The 17,359-nt window shown below is 35.5% G+C and overlaps 1 protein-coding gene across 1 annotated transcript in view; it reads right to left on the bottom strand.

Moving 5' to 3' along the window:
* LOC136968108 (uncharacterized) overlaps positions 1 to 17,359 on the bottom strand; it is a 79,562-nt gene continuing 62,203 nt past the window's right edge. The window contains exon 2 of the transcript XR_010879603.1: positions 1 to 90. The gene's annotated coding sequence lies outside the window, so the exon portion shown is untranslated. The remainder of the gene's footprint in view (positions 91 to 17,359) is intronic.

Genomic DNA, 17,359 nt, shown 5'->3' with positions numbered 1-17,359 from the left:
TTTAATCGGAAATTTCTTGGTAACGTTGAAGTAATCATTCATGGATATGCATAGAGATACTTTGCCAAATCTCTTCATAAAATTCAGCATCTGTACATAATTGATTGTTATAAGCGTATGTTAATTTTACAAAAAACTAACAGATATTCATAAAAAGAACAAATTTAAAACACTGTACCTTCCATTTCTGTTCAAAACTCAGATCGCAATCGGCAAATCTTCTTATATCTTGAAAAGATGTTTGCATCTGAAAGACAAAAAAAAAAAAAAAAAAAAAAAAAAGGAAAACGTTTAATCAAATCCATAAGTTAAATTATTTTTATTTTAATAAAATTCCTTACGTTTGACGTAAAAACAGACGCCAAGAATCCTGATAAAATACATACAAAAGTTATTATAGCACAAATTAGAGAAATAAACACTTTTATTGCGAATTCCACTTTGGAGAAAATTGCAGTAAAATAAATTAGACACGTTTCTGTTAATAAAGTAGCATACAGAATTGTTAATACATAATTCAATGGTCCGTTGAATTGATTGGTGTATGTCCAAATTTCATGGTGCTGTGCCATAATTTCTTCCAAATCAAGTTCCAAGTTTGGATTGCCTTTCCTCAGTAGGTACAAATCTTCTGATACACTCCGGAATCCTATCGTTAAAGTAACAATAATCAAGATGATAAAGAAACCGAGGTACACTAATCCTCCATTCATTACAGTCATATATATTCCAACTTCAACGCTACAAAAAAATGCTTCAAGCTGGAATAATTCTTTTTTCTTCACATCGTGATAAAAGAAAAATACGTTTATCAGCTGAAGCCATGATGTAATAATTATTGTTAAAATTATCGTGGCAATTTCTATGTGATTGATGATAGAAAAGAGCTGATTTTGGCAAAAGTAATTCGACTTCCTTACTTTAATTTTTGTATTTAATTTTACTCTTCTGACGATGCTGAATATTACGGCAAACGCCAAGGCAAAAATACAGACGCCCACTTTGACAAAGATGTCGTTGTCGACAATCGAATACCAGGATATACAGGGTATTTTACTTGGCATAAAAGGAATTGTCTGGCTAAAAGAAAGAAAGAAATGCATCCAGTTCATAAATTCGATGAAAGATAAGTAAAATCTCTTTAAAAGTTTCTGCAAACAATTGTGGCTTCGTATGACACATGAACAGGGATTAAAGAAATGCCATCCGTATATCATTGACATTGAGGTGAATGATGAGAGTAAGCATTTCAGACATATTTTTTGTTTAAAACTTACGTTATTAGAGCTAATGCTGGATATCATGTCTTCTTGAATAATTATAATAATCTTTGATGTAAGAACTATCTACGTCGTATTTAAAATGGAAAATTACGGCAGAGAAGAATTTTCTGATGTATAGAGTCAGTTGAATTTCCGGTTTAACTTCAAGGATAAAGTGTAGCTGGTTCTCCTTTATATAATCATAATTATAAAAATTAAGAATAACTTTATGAACATGAAAAAATATTTTGAATTATGATATCATAGATAAAAATCCTTGTCTAATTCGTTATAACTGCTGCAATTTTTGTCCAATTCAGATGTAATTTTGATTACGTTTGTTTTATGTTTTGACGGAAAGTATACGCTACTAATTTTGCGAAAACATTAGCCGTAGAATAAACATTTTACCGATTTGAAATCGATGATCGCACTTACATTGCAGTCAGGAAGTGACGTTCATGCTCGTAGTGGGAATTTTCTCTAAGTGAGCAGACATTGATTAGTCTGTGCTGCATTAAATATTTTCTACTATATAAAATTCCGAACTAATTCTTTGTTTGATATTTGTTCCTTTGTCTGTTTACAATATGAATTCACGTAGAAATCCTAACAGCTACACAATGCTAGATTCTCAGAAGTATTTCTAATTATTTAAGTATATATTGTTTATCCTTCCGATATTTTATTTGCTGTACGTTTTAAGATATTAGTTTCATTTAGTTTTAGAAGATATTCCAGTATAGATTTAATGTATATTTTGAAAATATCGAATAACAATAAATTATACAGAAATGTATTATTACCATCACTTAAACGTTTAAATATAACTTACTTTCTAATCTACTATTTTAACCAAAATCAGCTAAAACGTAATTGTTCGAATTGCATATTAATAAAACCTGATATATAAATATTCTAGATAAAAATATGACTTAATTTAAGAATAAATACGTATAAGGAATTTTTAAATATAAGTACTGTACATAGGAATGTTTCTCGATTACGCAATACATAAATGTTTAAAATTTATACAGCTAATTTTAGCAAACCATGTATTAAATTAATATTTGCATCTAGTACTAGCAACACTAATCTGACAATTTCACATATTTACAGTTTTTTTTTCTAAACTTTTTGTCATGTGACCACCAGCGGGAGAGTAGTTAAATCCACTAAACACTGGTATTTTGTCGTGTGTTTACACTTGACAAAGGGGCAGGCCACTAGAGTTTGACGGATTTTTTTCACGTTAGTAACACCTGAATAGATGCCAGCTTCTCATAAAAGTCCTCATGGCAATCCCTTTATAAGGACGTTCACGCGTCGTGTTGCTGTAACCAAATTAACCAAACCATTGGTTTCCAAACTTTTTGCTGCTGTCGGGAAAAGCTACAAATTTCTATAATTCCGACTATTTTGACATAAATGCTTCTGACAGTGACTTGGACTTCAAAAATTACCCCATGCATATAGGCATATATTTATATTATAAATGGTCAAAGCTATCAATCTGGTGTATGTAGATTATTTAAATCATTACTTTTACTTACATATATAACCAAATAATTATAAATATTGTAATATTTGAAATTAAAGTGGGAGGTTGATTGGACAAACGGCCATCTGGATGAACGGATTCATCGATTTTCGATAAGCCTTCGATACTGTGCATCGAGATTCCAGTGATTCCACAGGATATAGTGAAATTTAGTGTTTAAGGAAGAGCCTATGCCACAATTCTCGCTGCTGCCTTCGAACAAATGAGAAAATAACTAACTTCTTCGTCAAAGAATCTGGGTCTGGAAAAGATTCTACTTGTGTCCCTCTGACGCCCGGATGGCCGAACGGTCGAGGTGGAAGACTTCTGCTGTGGGAAAGAGGTTAATAAATCCCCAGGAATTTCCTGGGGCATGCTGTCTGGATATGGTTTGTCTGTCCGTTTGGGTGGTGAGGGATGGGACCATACCCAGTCTCTCACCATCTGGCTGCCCCATTGTGGGCCTGGCCGAACCCATAATGGGCTTTGCTAAAAGAGGCCCTCTTAGTGCCCACAAGGCGGAAAGAGTTTAAAACAAATCTTGTGTCTAGGGATTGCAATACCGGTATACCGAATACCGGGATTTTGAGTCATTTGTACAATTTTGTAATACCGGTATTCACAAGTTTAAATACCGTTTTTTCGGTATTTACTAGAAATTTTTTAAATTGTCTCCACTATATGTTCAGGGGTCGCCAATATAGCAAAATAGTATACGTTTTTGTTTTTATGTCTCCCTAACGGGTGATATGAATTAGACTGTGAATACAAATTTGCATCGTACAGTCTAGAGAAGTGATCAATATGTAAATCACCCAAGGAGGCGGGCCAAAACTGTCCTATTACAGCTCAGAGCGATACTGCACACGTGCAGGATTCGTAGTCTGATATTCGTATCTGTGAAAACAAGGTTGTAATTGTGAAGAAAGTGCGGACTATTTCGAAAAATTTAGACATTTTTTTTTAAATTGGTGAGTTTGTTATTCACATTGTATTTGCATATCATACTTTAGGGTTCAAAATATTTTTCAGATTTATTATATACTCATAATTAATAAACCCATAATAATGAATAAGAATAACTTTAAAGAACATAAAAAAATCTGTTGATAATACTTCGGTTTACTTTCATTATTTATATGACGAAAAGAATATGGTGGCACAATGTAAAAAATGTTCAAGAGTTATTAAATTGAATGGAGGAAGTACAAGAGGTCTCCATACTCATTTAAAAACAAAACATGATACAAATTTGTTAAAAAGGAAAGAATCTAATTGCGATGAAGATACAAATTTAAGCACAGTTTCTAAGCCCAAGCCATCAGGGATTTTAGATTATTTTGAAAAAAAATAATAATTTGGATGAAATTATAAGTAAAATGACAGCATTAGACTGTTTGCCATTTTGAGTGTTTTGCACTTCTACTGAATTAAGAAAATCACTATCCGCCAGAGATTTTAAAAATCTACCAACATCGATTAATACTATAAGAACTGTTATAAACTACAGTAACGGTGTTTGCAATTCTTTGAAACACGAGTTAATGCAATTAAAAGTAAATGGTGAAAAATTTAGTCTTACATTTGATGAATGGACAAGTGTAAGAAATAGACGCTATTTAAATATAAATATTCATTCTGAAAAAAAATTTTGAATATAGGACTTACACATGTCTGGGGAATTATGCCAGCCGAAAAATGTGCGGAAATGCTTAAATCTAAATTAGGGAAACATGGATTATCCCTGAAAGAAGATATTTTATCCATAACGACTGATGGAGCAACGGTTATGAAAAAAGTTGGAAAGTTGATTGGTGCAATTCAGCAATTGTGCTATGCTCATGGAATTCAATTAGGAGTAATAGATGTATTATACCAAAAAAATAAAGAACAGAAGAACCCAAATACTTCTGATTCCGACTTTGAAGAGAGTGGGGGTGATACTGACAATGAACATAATGACAATGTAATTGTTGAAGAAGATATCGCTAATGAAAATGAAATATTAACTCATCAAGAATTGTTACCTATAATTAATAAAGTTGGAAAAATTGTTAAGATATTTAAACGTTCCCCTACAAAAAATGCCTTATTACAAAAATATATACTAACTGAAAATAAAACAGAACATATGTTAATATTAGATTCTAAAACACGTTGGAACAGTTTACTCCTAATGATGGAACAATTTTTGAAACTGAAAAATCCAATCCAAAAAGCAATAATCGACTTAAACCTGCGAATTAATTTTTCCGATAGTGAATTCGACTTAATATCCAGAACTGTATCAGCTCTACTTCCAATAAAACTGGCTGTAAAGGCATTATGTCGGAGAGATTCTAATTTATTAACAGCTAATGCAACAACAAATTTCATGTTGCAGTCACTAAGAGAACAGCACACATCACTATCTGAAGAATTATATATTACATTGATAAATCGCACAGAAGAAAGGCATACCGAAATAGAAAATGTCTTACGGTATTTACATAATTATAATTATTTTAAAAATGAAAATAAAAAAGAAGAAAAGTGACTAACCAATTCAAATTTGATCAGTTTATAGTAAATTTTCTTAAAATTTTTATCCACAATCCTATCCACATTCAGAAGAATTCGGTAGAGTTATCGAATGACACTAATGTCGATAGTGAAAAGGAATAGTCTCTTGAACAAAAATTAGAATTAGCAATAACTAAAAAAATTTAAACAAACAAAAATACAATACAGAAATCAGTTATATCCAAAACCATCCGACGAGAAATCGATTTATTTGAAGATGAGGGATTTAGAGGTAAATACTTGAAAAAAGTACATCGCCCATTGATAACAGTACCACCAACTAGCGTGGATGCTGAAAAGGCGTTTTCGACAGCTAGTAATTTTTGCACAAAATTATGTTCCAGGCTAAATGACAGTACAGTTGATGCATTATGCTTTTTAAGATCACATTTCAAAACTTTGTAATAATACCACAGACTGAATAGTGATATTTACACTTTTTTGTGATTTAAATAAATAAGATGTTCTTTGTTCTTTTATTTTTGTGATTCTTTATATACTATTATAATTTAGAAGTTATAAATGATTTTTTGTGATATTTACTCTCTTTAATAAAACTGACGCTACCCGGACCTTACGCTATCTGGAGGAGGCGATAGGACTGAAGGTCCGGGTAGCGTAACTGGTAACGTGTCTGCACGGATAGCAGAAGTTGCGGGTTCGAGTTCCGCTTCGGGCCGATTTCTTTTCCTCCAGTTCCAAATTATTAAAATTATTTATTTAATTTAATTATAATTATTAAGTTTAGTAAGAGATGGCGCCTAACGCCAAGCTCTAGTGCCAAATTGTCTTATTAATTATTTATTTATTATAGCCAACTCTAGCCCGATAATTCGGCTCTTGTGAATGTATAGCTTTGTAACGGGTTAGTCGTTATTTATTTATTTTTAGACCTTAGTAACCTTTGATGACCACACTCGAGGGAAACGAGGATTAATTAACGCTGGAGGCAAAATTTTAGAATATTTATTCGGGACCGCCACCTCAGACGACATCGAAGCTCTTAACGACCAATTATCTCAATTATCGGAAACAAATGAAGAATTCATTCACCTCCTGCAGTCGCAAGCTACCTTACTTAATGATACCTTTCGCATCGCTAAAACCAATCGACAACAGATTAACTTATTAATGAAAAAACAAGCGCTCATTGAAGAAGCAGTGATGCAGCAACAATATTACTTAGCTTTTGAATCAGCTGTACGATCTATCGAATTCTCCGTTCGGGAATTTCAAACTCTAGTACTGGAGATATGTAATGCCATTGAAACTTTGGAACAAGGTCGGCTCAGTACCTATTTCCTTCCTGAAGAAATGTTATTAACCGCCCTTAAGGAAATACAACTTCATCTACCTGAGGGATACTCTTTCCTAGAAACCCCTCAAAAAGAAACTATGTTTAAATATTACCAATGGACATCTATAACCGCTGTTGCACTACCTGCATTACTTCGTGTTTTCGTTAAAATATTCTTTATTACTCCTACGGGATATTTCGATATCTATGAGATTATACGATTGCCAGTATATTATCCAACTATTAAGGCTTTCGTCTACTATATCAACTCCTATCCAGTTATTGCCTTATCGAGAAATCGCGAATCGTACATGTTATTAACTCGTTATGATCTAACTCAATGCCAAACAACTCCTATCACCATATGTTCACCTAATGTTCCTATATGGCGGTCGCCACGACAAAGCTGCGAATATTCTTTATAACTCGGAGACGAAAAATCTATCAATTGCCTATGTCCTAGACGTTTAACGAGGTCCTACTCACACATTTTCCGACGAATTGACAACCAAGGAAACTGGACATATTCGGTACCTACTCCCACGAGTTTAACTATTAAATGTCCTTCCCCGACAGGACGAAACTTCAGTTACAATCACGAAGATAAACATTACGGGTATTTTATACCTTCCAGAAGCTTGCGAGGGCTATCTTCCCGGAATCATCCTCACATCTCATTTTCAACGAAAATCACCTATTCAAGTTCAAACTATCCGACACTTCATTATACCTCCCATCGAGAATATCATCAACGAAACAGAACTAGAGCTAGTTCGAACTCACTTAGCCCAGACCCAACTTGCCCACACAATGTCAACTGACCCAGAGATATTACGAGCTGACAAGTCTTTAAATAGAATGGAACTTGACCTGGAACGACTTCTCTCTACTCAACACCATTATACCCCACGTCTAACCACTTTTCCATCATCCACTATCATTATCTTAAGTTCCATCATCGCCAACCTGGGAATAAAGGGGCTCCTCGTCACTATCTACCGATGTCGTGTGACTGGCTGCTCGCAGGCCCGCCGTGCCAGTTCCACCAGTCCATCCCTGGAGTTACTTGAACGTTCTCCATCGACTACAAACAGGGCTTCTCCACCCGCGGGAAACCGAACACCCCCTCGCATGTAACCAAATTATCTACCTTAACAGGTCCCTTAACCCTTCTGTATAGTTACTATTTTTCTATAAACTTCAAATTGTTCTCGTCTTCCTTTATATCAATGTACGAATGTTTTCCTCCTACATTCAATACAACTATTTCTTTATCTTTCTTACAGACATTAAACATGAGCACCGACTTGGATTTGACTTTAGTCACCCTATTAACTTGCCTTATCTGCTACGCCCAAGTGCGGCCTCCTATTTACCAATGCACCAACCGCCACCTTGTCTGCTCTGATTGTCAACCACGTATCACGGTCTGCCACACCTGCCGGGAACCACTAGGACATATTCGAAGTTTAATCGCCGAACAAATCGCTAACACATTACAACCGCCTTGTGATTACCAACCTTATGGATGTCCCGAACTACTCCAAGACGACAACCGGCGCACTCACCAGGAATCCTGTCATTTTAGACCTCTTTCCTGTCCTTTCCGATCTTCTAACTGTTCCTGGGAAGGCACACGCTCACACCTCCGCCGACATCTTACAACATCACATCCCCAAGTACCGACCATCAAAACGAGATATCATATTTTTTGGAGGGATTGATACTCAAACTATACGAGGCAATTGGGCTGCTATTTTAGAATGCTACTCTCAAACCATTCTCGTAATCATCTCCTCTTCTGATCGCCCCTCCTTTGCTATCAACCTTTACTTTTTAGAAAACTCGACCTCCCATTCCAAACTCCGTTATAACATTAAATTCAGAAAAGGAGATCATATCTTACGATGGAGCTCCATTATCCAAAAGGTCTACAGAGATAACCCCCCTCCCCTCACCCTATACCGTGCTTCGAGATTTCCCTAACTTCTCATAATTTTTTTGGCCATCAACACAATTTTAAATTTATACTTAATATTTCCCCTTTATAGATGGCCGACGATAATGAATGGCAGAACATACCTTCACCCTCCCTACCACCACCGACCAACGAAGTCAACCGAACGGCCTTACAAGCGGCCATACGCTTCGCCCAATCACAAACCCGTCAAACTGTTCCAATGACCCTCGTGCTGCCAATAAATCATAACTGCACTCCTGATCTAGAGCAAACTTTCTATGATATCAATCGAGCCTCTTTGACATCGACCGACCCATCGCAACAAGCCTCTTGCACTTCATTCCCGGATCCACTGCCATCTCACAGCTCTCATCGACCCCCTCGTAACTCCAACAATCATCATTAAAATATTTTACGGAAAAGTGATTCTACCAATATCTATATTGCAATTATAAGTGATTAAAAGTGATTCTACCAATATCTATATTGAAATTATTGCAATTATATCTAATTATTATTGTATACTATATAACACTTGTACACAGTGTATATCTCAATATTCTATATCATATCCTCTTAACAGTGGAACAGTCGGACGCTGCACTACCAGTTAGTTGTGGAGATAAATCGTGGGAAATTTTTTAAGAATTTTCCCACGCGTTTTTCTCGTTTCCGTTTAGGAAAAAAAATTTTAAACAGTTACGTCTTGTAAAGAAAAAATCGTTCTTTATTGTCACATAATTTTTTTATATATGAATTTTTTTCGCGGTAATTTTTTGCTAAAATTTTTTTTTTCAAATTTATATTAAATTCTTTTTTGATTTTCCATCCAATACGATTTTTTCAAAACTTTTGAATTTATTTTCAATTTTATATAATTTTTTAAAGTTTTAGGCATTTAAGTCATGACGAGTTTTTCCAACCTGCGAATCAAATTCAAGAAAATGTAACTGACAGTTAACGAATTTTATCCACAACAATAGATGACGTAAAGGTTGTCACGTTTACAACTACGACGCCTGGCTACCTTTCCCTTCCAGACTGAAATGTGGGTGAAGGTCGTCTCGTGTTCTACTTTCTGTAGAAGTAACGTAATCATTGTAAATAAAAGAAAATTTCAGTATATCTTTTATTTAAAATTTTAAAATTTGTTGTTCAAATTTACACCGAAATATTAAAGCGGATTAAAATATTAGCATTTTGTAAATAAACTAAATTTACATATAATAAATTTAAATAAATTAAACTTTAAGAAACAACAAAACAATAAAAAAATGTAAAAATATTTTTATATTCATTTTCACATTTATAACATATGTTATCGTCATTGACCGATATTTAATTTTAAAAACAATTTTCACCATTGGCATGCATCAGAAAAAAAAGCACAACTTCCCTAAAACACACTTTACTGAGAGGGTCCGCTTCACTCTGAAAAAGCCGACAGTTTTATGTCCTACTTTCTCTAACATAGTAAAACAAAGAAAGTTACAGTACAACAATACACATAAACACAAATAAATTAGTAGCCCAATAATACATACTTTCATTTATATCCATGTTATATCCAAAAGCCAGTTCTCCCAAATTGTCGAAAATAAATTATTTTCAACTTTTCTTTCTGTAAAGTAGCATATTCTGAAAAACAAGTTCTATATTCAGAGTAAATTTCCACCTTTTATCCGTTAAAAACAACGCAAAATGTATGAATCCACGTAATAAAAATTTATCGCAGTAAACTTCGAAAACACAAGAAACACAGAAAAATCAAACCGCACACTATAAAAATCTGGCGCCAATTAATTCATATAGTGATGCTCCTTGAAAAATTTTATCACATGACGAAAAGTTTTAGAATAAATGCTAAAAGTTTTAAAAAATTCTTTCGTGAAACCCGATAAATTTAATTAATACACAATAACTAAATCTGTTTAATAAAGATTAATAATTTACCGCTTAATTATGCAAATTAGATATAAAAAAGATCACTGCGCAAATTCTCCCGCCAACTATACGTCATGGGAGAACTTACGATGTCAAATGGATTGAAGCTTTCCCACTAAACACTGAAAATTTTATATAATTATTTAATTAATCCAGTCAAATTTAAATAATATAAAATGTCTAGATCTGTTTAATAAAGATTAGTAATGTACTATCACTAATATGCAAATTAGATATGACAAAGATCAATGTGGGAAAATTCCCGCCAAGATAAAAATAGCTTTCGGTCACCTGATCACCAAGAAATACGAAGAAATATGCCTAAAATTTAATGTTTGTGTACAAAATAATACATTTTAACTAATATCATCGTTTAAAATTTAATGTTTCTGTAAAAATGAGTAAACTGTAACAAATTTCATCAAAGACAACAGAATAATTTTCAGCTTATAAAAACTCTACAATAAATGATTATTTCTTCGAAAGAAGTCGATATGCACGAATAAATAATAAATATGTAATAATGCTTTTATCCAGTTTAAGTGGATATTGTAAAAATTAAGCTATTTAATTTGTTTGGCCTTTATAATTTAGTTTCCGAATATTTTACTGTGAAATTCCATTTACTAAACAGAAACAAAGACAAGCTATTAACTATAAACAGGACAATAGAATAATTTTTACGTAAATTGAGTGTAAATACAGAAAAAACGAATTATATCAAAGATGGGACGAATAAGCTGACATCCCTCGAACAGAGCTCGTATACTCATTGTCATTCTCAGCCTGGTTCCCACTTTGACTGTTTTATCTTGGTAAAAAGTTAATTTTTTAAAATAAAAGTACATTGTTCTTAGTGAAGAAAGATAAAAGTATCGAAATATAATATTCAAAAATAAAAATATTGATGTATGTCCACATCAGAAATGTATATTTTTTTGCGATATTTGAAATAATATCACGAGAAAAACATTAGATATATGAAATACGGCCATAAACAATTTCTTTCTGTCAAATTACGGATTAAACAGGTTTATTTAGAAAAATTCAATCGCGAGTAACTGACATTAAATATACAGAGGGTACAGTATGCTTTTTATGTGATAGTATCTGCGTTTACAAATTAACAATTTTTAGTTTTTTTACACATTATTATGCTATAATCTAGGAAACTATGTTTAATACACAAGACATACTACAGAAAGGGTAAGAAAGTTCCTTTCTTAGTCATTGTAACTAATCTATTATTGAAAGTTTCATTCATAGAGATAATTAATTTTATCAAGATACATTTTTCCAGAAGAAAATTGTCGATATCTCTCGTAGATATAAGTAAATTTTATTATAATTTAGATAAAAACACATTTTTTTCCCACGCATGGCTTCTGTCCCCTCCCTCTTACTCTTATACTTGGAATATTCCATTTCATAATTCGATGTAATAATAACGTTTAAAATGATTCTAAATAAAATATTGACACTTAAACTAGGTTAATATATATTGTCATTAGTCTCAGATGTATTCATAAAAATGTAATAAACGATACAATAACACTTTCTCACATGCTCCATGTATTAAACTTTGCATCTGTAATTGAAGGTAATATATAACGAAACAAAATGTTTATATTATCAATAGTTCTAAAAGATATCTTATTTTCACGTAGAAAAACAACATAAGACAGAAGAAACACACAATCACACGATATCTCTATCCAGGACATTCTATAATTGATTTCAAATTTCTAATGTCGACATACATGAATAGTTTTGTGTGTGTGAATATTATATTTTGATACTTTTATGTTTCTTCACTAAGAACATCTTAAAACATTAACTTTTTACCAACATAAAACATTGAAGTAGGAACAGGCTGAAAATGAAACTAATTATAAGCTCTGTTCTGGGATGAAAGCTTGTCCCATCTTTGATATAATTCGTTTTTTTCTGTATTTACACTCAATTTACGTAAAAATTATTGTATTGTCCTGTTTATAATTAATAGCTTGTCTTTGTTTCTGTTTAGTAAATGGAATTTTACAGTAAAATATTCGGAAACTAAATTGATAAAGGCCAAACAAATTAAATAGCTTAATTTTTACAATATCCACTTAAACTGGATAAAAGAATTATTACATATTTATTATTTATTTGTGCATATCGACGTATTTCGAAGAAATAATAATTTATTGTAGAGTTTTTATAAGCTGAAAATTATTCTGTTGTCTTTGATGAAATTTGTTACAGTTTACTAATTTTTACAAAAACATTAAATTTTAAACGATGATATTAGTTAAAATCTATTAATATGTACACAAATATCAAACTTTAGACATATTTCTTCGTATTTCTTGGTGATCATGTGACCGAAAGCTATTTTTATCTTGGCGGAAATTTTCCCACATTGATCTTTGTCATATCTAATTTGCATATTAGTGATAGTACATTACTAATCTTTATTAAACAGATCTAGACAATTTATATTATTTAAATTTGACTGGATTAATTAAATAATATATAAAATTTTTAGTGTTTAGTGGGAAAGCTTCAATCCATTTGACATCGTAAGTTTTCCCATGACGTATAGTTGGCGGGAAAATTTGCGCAGTGATCTTTTTTATATCTAATTTGCATAATTATAGCGGTAAATTATTAATTTTATTAAACAGATTTAGTTATTGTGTATTAATTAAATTCATCGGGTTTCACGAAAGAATTTTTTAAAACTTTTAGCATTTATTCTAAAACTTTTCGTCATGTGATAAAATTTTTCAAGGAGCATCACTATATGAATCAATTGGCGGCAAATATTTATAGAGTGCGGTTTGGATTTTTCTGTGTTTCTCGTTTTTTCGAAGTTCACTGCGATAAATTTTTATTACGTGGATCATACATTTTGCGTTGTTTTTAACGGATAAAAGGTGGAAATTTTACTCTGAATATAGAACTTGTTTTTCAGAATATGCTACTTTACAGAAAGAAAAGTTGAAAATAATTTATTTTTGACAATCTGCAAGAACTGATCTTTGTTTGGATATAAAATGAAGGCATGTATTATAGATGTACTAATTTATTTGTACGTATAATTATCTACTTATAATTTCGAAACATTTATGGTTTTTAGTGGGTACAATTCTACGTCCGAATTGACGCGGTTGGGACTTTAACAGAGCTGTAGAGCATACTGATAGGAACAAAAAAAGTCTAATGAACTATGGGTCTACGTGCGCGCCTTCGCGAGATATAGGCCCCCCAAAATGACTATATGTGAACTTTTCGAGACCCTCAAAAATGGGGTAAAATTTAAAATTCTTCGCTAATTCTGTCGGAGCGTTTAACGGCAGTCTTGCCCAAATGAAGCCCTATTCTAACGCCACTCGTCGACAACGACCAAAGAAAAGCCACCAAACACGAGGGTGTCACCTCTCCACCGACCACTTCCTGGGGAGCGCCGTCAGGACTCGTGCCGCTCTCTCCGCTAAGCCTGTCGCGCGTTTAACGGTCAGCAAGCCCTATTCTAACGACACTCGTCGACAACGACCAAAGAAAAGCCCGATTAACAAGACTAATTAGGCAACGCTTTCTCCGACGCCGCTCCTACGTAAACAGAGCGCGCTTCTTCTATTTCGAGCTATCTCTAACACGCTCTAACTACCGAAAAGGCCAAGAAAACAGATCCTGCACTCACCTTCGACAGAGTCTCCTCCTCTCGCTACCTGACGACGTCTAGCCTGTTTCCGATCTTGTGTAGAACGGGGTGAGGTCGCCGGTCACCGCCTCCTCCTCGGCTATGTCCCGGAGGTCGGCGACGACGAAGATGGTGTCCGAACAATCGCATATAATCCAGGTTTCGCGTACAAGTATCCTTCGGTAACGCGCACCATATACACACACACAAGCTTCGCCGTTCGCTGGCCAGTCGTCTTTCCCCTGCCGTTTCTCTTCGTCGCCCTCGTGCACGGGTACATCAGAAAACACACGTATACAGATGATGCAGACATGTCGGCGAAGACAGAAACGTCGGTCGATCTTCACATGTAAACCTTCGCCGCCAAACTTTTCAAGCTACGATTAAAACAAGTCCTAATCCATGTTCGTTGAGGTTAGGCATCCATTCATTCGTCGTTCAAGCTGTTAACGAAATCCTCAGCGGTCTTATAACCGATCTCAGCATAAGGAAGCCTTCTACCGTTTACATCACGATAATCCTTACGTAATTGTCCAACAGTTATGTTCGAGGGACAGGAGATCGACAGCGAAGGCACGATTTGTTTCGTTTCTAAGAACAGATCGTTCATTTCTCTCACTTTCGACCTTACATTCCCTAAACCATCGATTACACTTCAACTTCCGGGTTGTGAATGGTCAAAACCGGAAACCTTGATGCACAGGAAAGCTGTAATCGAAGTACGAATGAAAAGGCAATCACTACATATAAACTTCTCCTTGTGTTAACACTCAAAGCTGCAGAGAGCAATGCTTTCAACAGATCAGATGAAGACAGAATGTGTCACCAAACTGAAATCAGTTTCACATGTTCTGGATGATCTATAAAATAACGCAATATTTGGAAGTACAGTAACTATGTCCTGACTTCATTCATTGTGATAATCAAGACGATGAAAGCGAATTTGACATTACATTGCTATGTGTGATTTACAAATGTGAGGCCCGGAAATAAACCCCCAAAAGGGTATGTACGAGTTTGTTAAGTCAAACCGCGAAATGATAACTTTTATAAGTGTCGAGTCGGCGACACCGGACTTTGATGTCGACGCTCATAACGAGTAACGGGGAAAACAAAATTTTAGGTAAAGAAAATTTAGAAAGAAAAATATTAAAAATTAAGACGCAGTTTAAAAAGCAAAACGAAACCTGAAAGAAAAAAAAATATATCAAAATGAGCGTTGGTGTCGTCGTCAACAATTAAACGCGATCATAGTCTAAAAGACGGTGTCGGATGAACCTTCTTTTGTCGACCTTTCCTGCGACCTAACGAAGCTCCATTTACACCTGGAGACAGGTGGGAAACCAATTGGGAAGCGAGGAGGAGAAGAGTTAGCCAATTAGCGATGATTCGATCCCGAGAAAATTATAAAGCCTCCGATATCAAGGACAGAAGAGCTTCCTCTAGACTACCTGTTGTGTTCGTTCACCTCCAATAGTGGTGTTTCCGTTCATCTTTTGTGCACCGTCTCTTCAGAATTTCGAACTTTTTACTCGACGTTGCTACGGGGCCCCTACAGCGTAGGACCAGACCGAAACCGAAAACAACCTAAAGCTCTGAACTCAAGGACCATTGCTAAATTTATGTAAGCATTTTCGACTAAAATAAACGGTTTCTATGTGAAACGCTTGTTTTTCTGCCTCCTCAAAACCGCCACCCACATGCGAATAGCCCTTAGCCATCCCGACGGTTGGGAATAAAACTCCCCCCCATTTCGGCGAACTTACAGTGGTGTCAGAAGTGGGATATTTTAAGTCCCACGAATTTAGTAAGTACGCCGACGAAGGCATTGTGGCCAAAATACGTGGGTGAGAAAAATGGAGGCAGAGGCAAGTGCGGCGCGGCCTCGTGACGGAAGCGGGACTCTTCCATCCATCTCCACCTTTGGAGGTATGATCCCAACGTTTTCGGGAGAAGTTGGACGTGTCATGGACTTTTTCGACACGCTGGAAGAGATCGCGAGCCTAGCGGGATGGACGCCGAGACAGTGCTTGAGTATTGCGAAGTGCAAACTCGCAGGTGTAGCTAGAGACTTCGCATGGCGAGATTTAAATATGAAGTGCGTGACAGACTTTGCGCAATTCAAACGCTTGATGATCACTCGATTTGATCAAGAGCCGTACTCGATTAGGGTTCAGAAATTTCACGCGTGTACCCAAAAGAGAGATGAAAAGGTGCAGGAGTTCGCGGTTCGCCTGCAGACTCTCGCCAGCGCAACGGCCATAGATCACACAGGTGCAACCGAACAGGAACAAGCAGTTATCAAACGCTGTCAACAGCGAGAATTGGACGAAAAACTGCGTGTCCAATTCTTACATGGCCTAACAGATAGATTAAAAAGACAGGTAATGGGGCATGATCCAGCGACCTTCGCGGAAGCATTAAAAGTAGCGATCCGCGAGGAGACAATAGATCAACTGACAGGAAAAACACGGAGTTTAGTCGCCAGCGTAGGCGATACCGAAGAGAATTGCGACGCTGAGTCGGAGGAGACCAATTCGCGGAGAGATTCGGCTCTCGACACAAAAATTGCGCAACTATCGAAGCAACTAGCAACATTTGGGAGAAAATTAGATCAACAGCCAGCGCCAAAGCAAACAAACGCCTTCCGACGAGATGAACCTTCGCAACCAAATCGAAACCGAGAAGCTGAAAGGGCGAACAATGAGAAGCGAAAGCCGCGTTATCCCCCAAGTCCGCAGCGTCGTCCACAGCAACAATTTTCCCCGCGATCACAGCCCGCCTTCCCGCAAAGACAATTCCGCGCGCGATACCCTTTTTATAATCAGTACCAGGAGCAAGGCCCAAATCCCCCGTGGAGAGGGAACAGAGATCAATACCTACAAAATTTTTCGTCGAATCGGAATCCGTGGGAGTACGTCCCATCACCACCCGAATGGTACGGAGGAAAGGTCCCTCCACCGTATCAGGGAAGATGGGGAGCGAAGCGTGACGCTCCTGAATGGGTAGTCCCCGTGCGAAACGTGCCGAACCCCTTTCCAATCAATCAGTTAGGACAGATACCCTTTTTTCAGGCACGATTTGGGCAATTTGAACCCGGATGTAG

This window comes from Centruroides vittatus, unplaced genomic scaffold (genome assembly GCF_030686945.1).
Source record: "Centruroides vittatus isolate TY-2023 unplaced genomic scaffold, ASM3068694v2 contig_1392, whole genome shotgun sequence".
Lineage (NCBI taxonomy): Eukaryota > Metazoa > Arthropoda > Arachnida > Scorpiones > Buthidae > Centruroides > Centruroides vittatus.
Note: the sequence above shows the minus strand (reverse complement) of the source record. Positions and strands in the feature narration are given on the sequence as shown.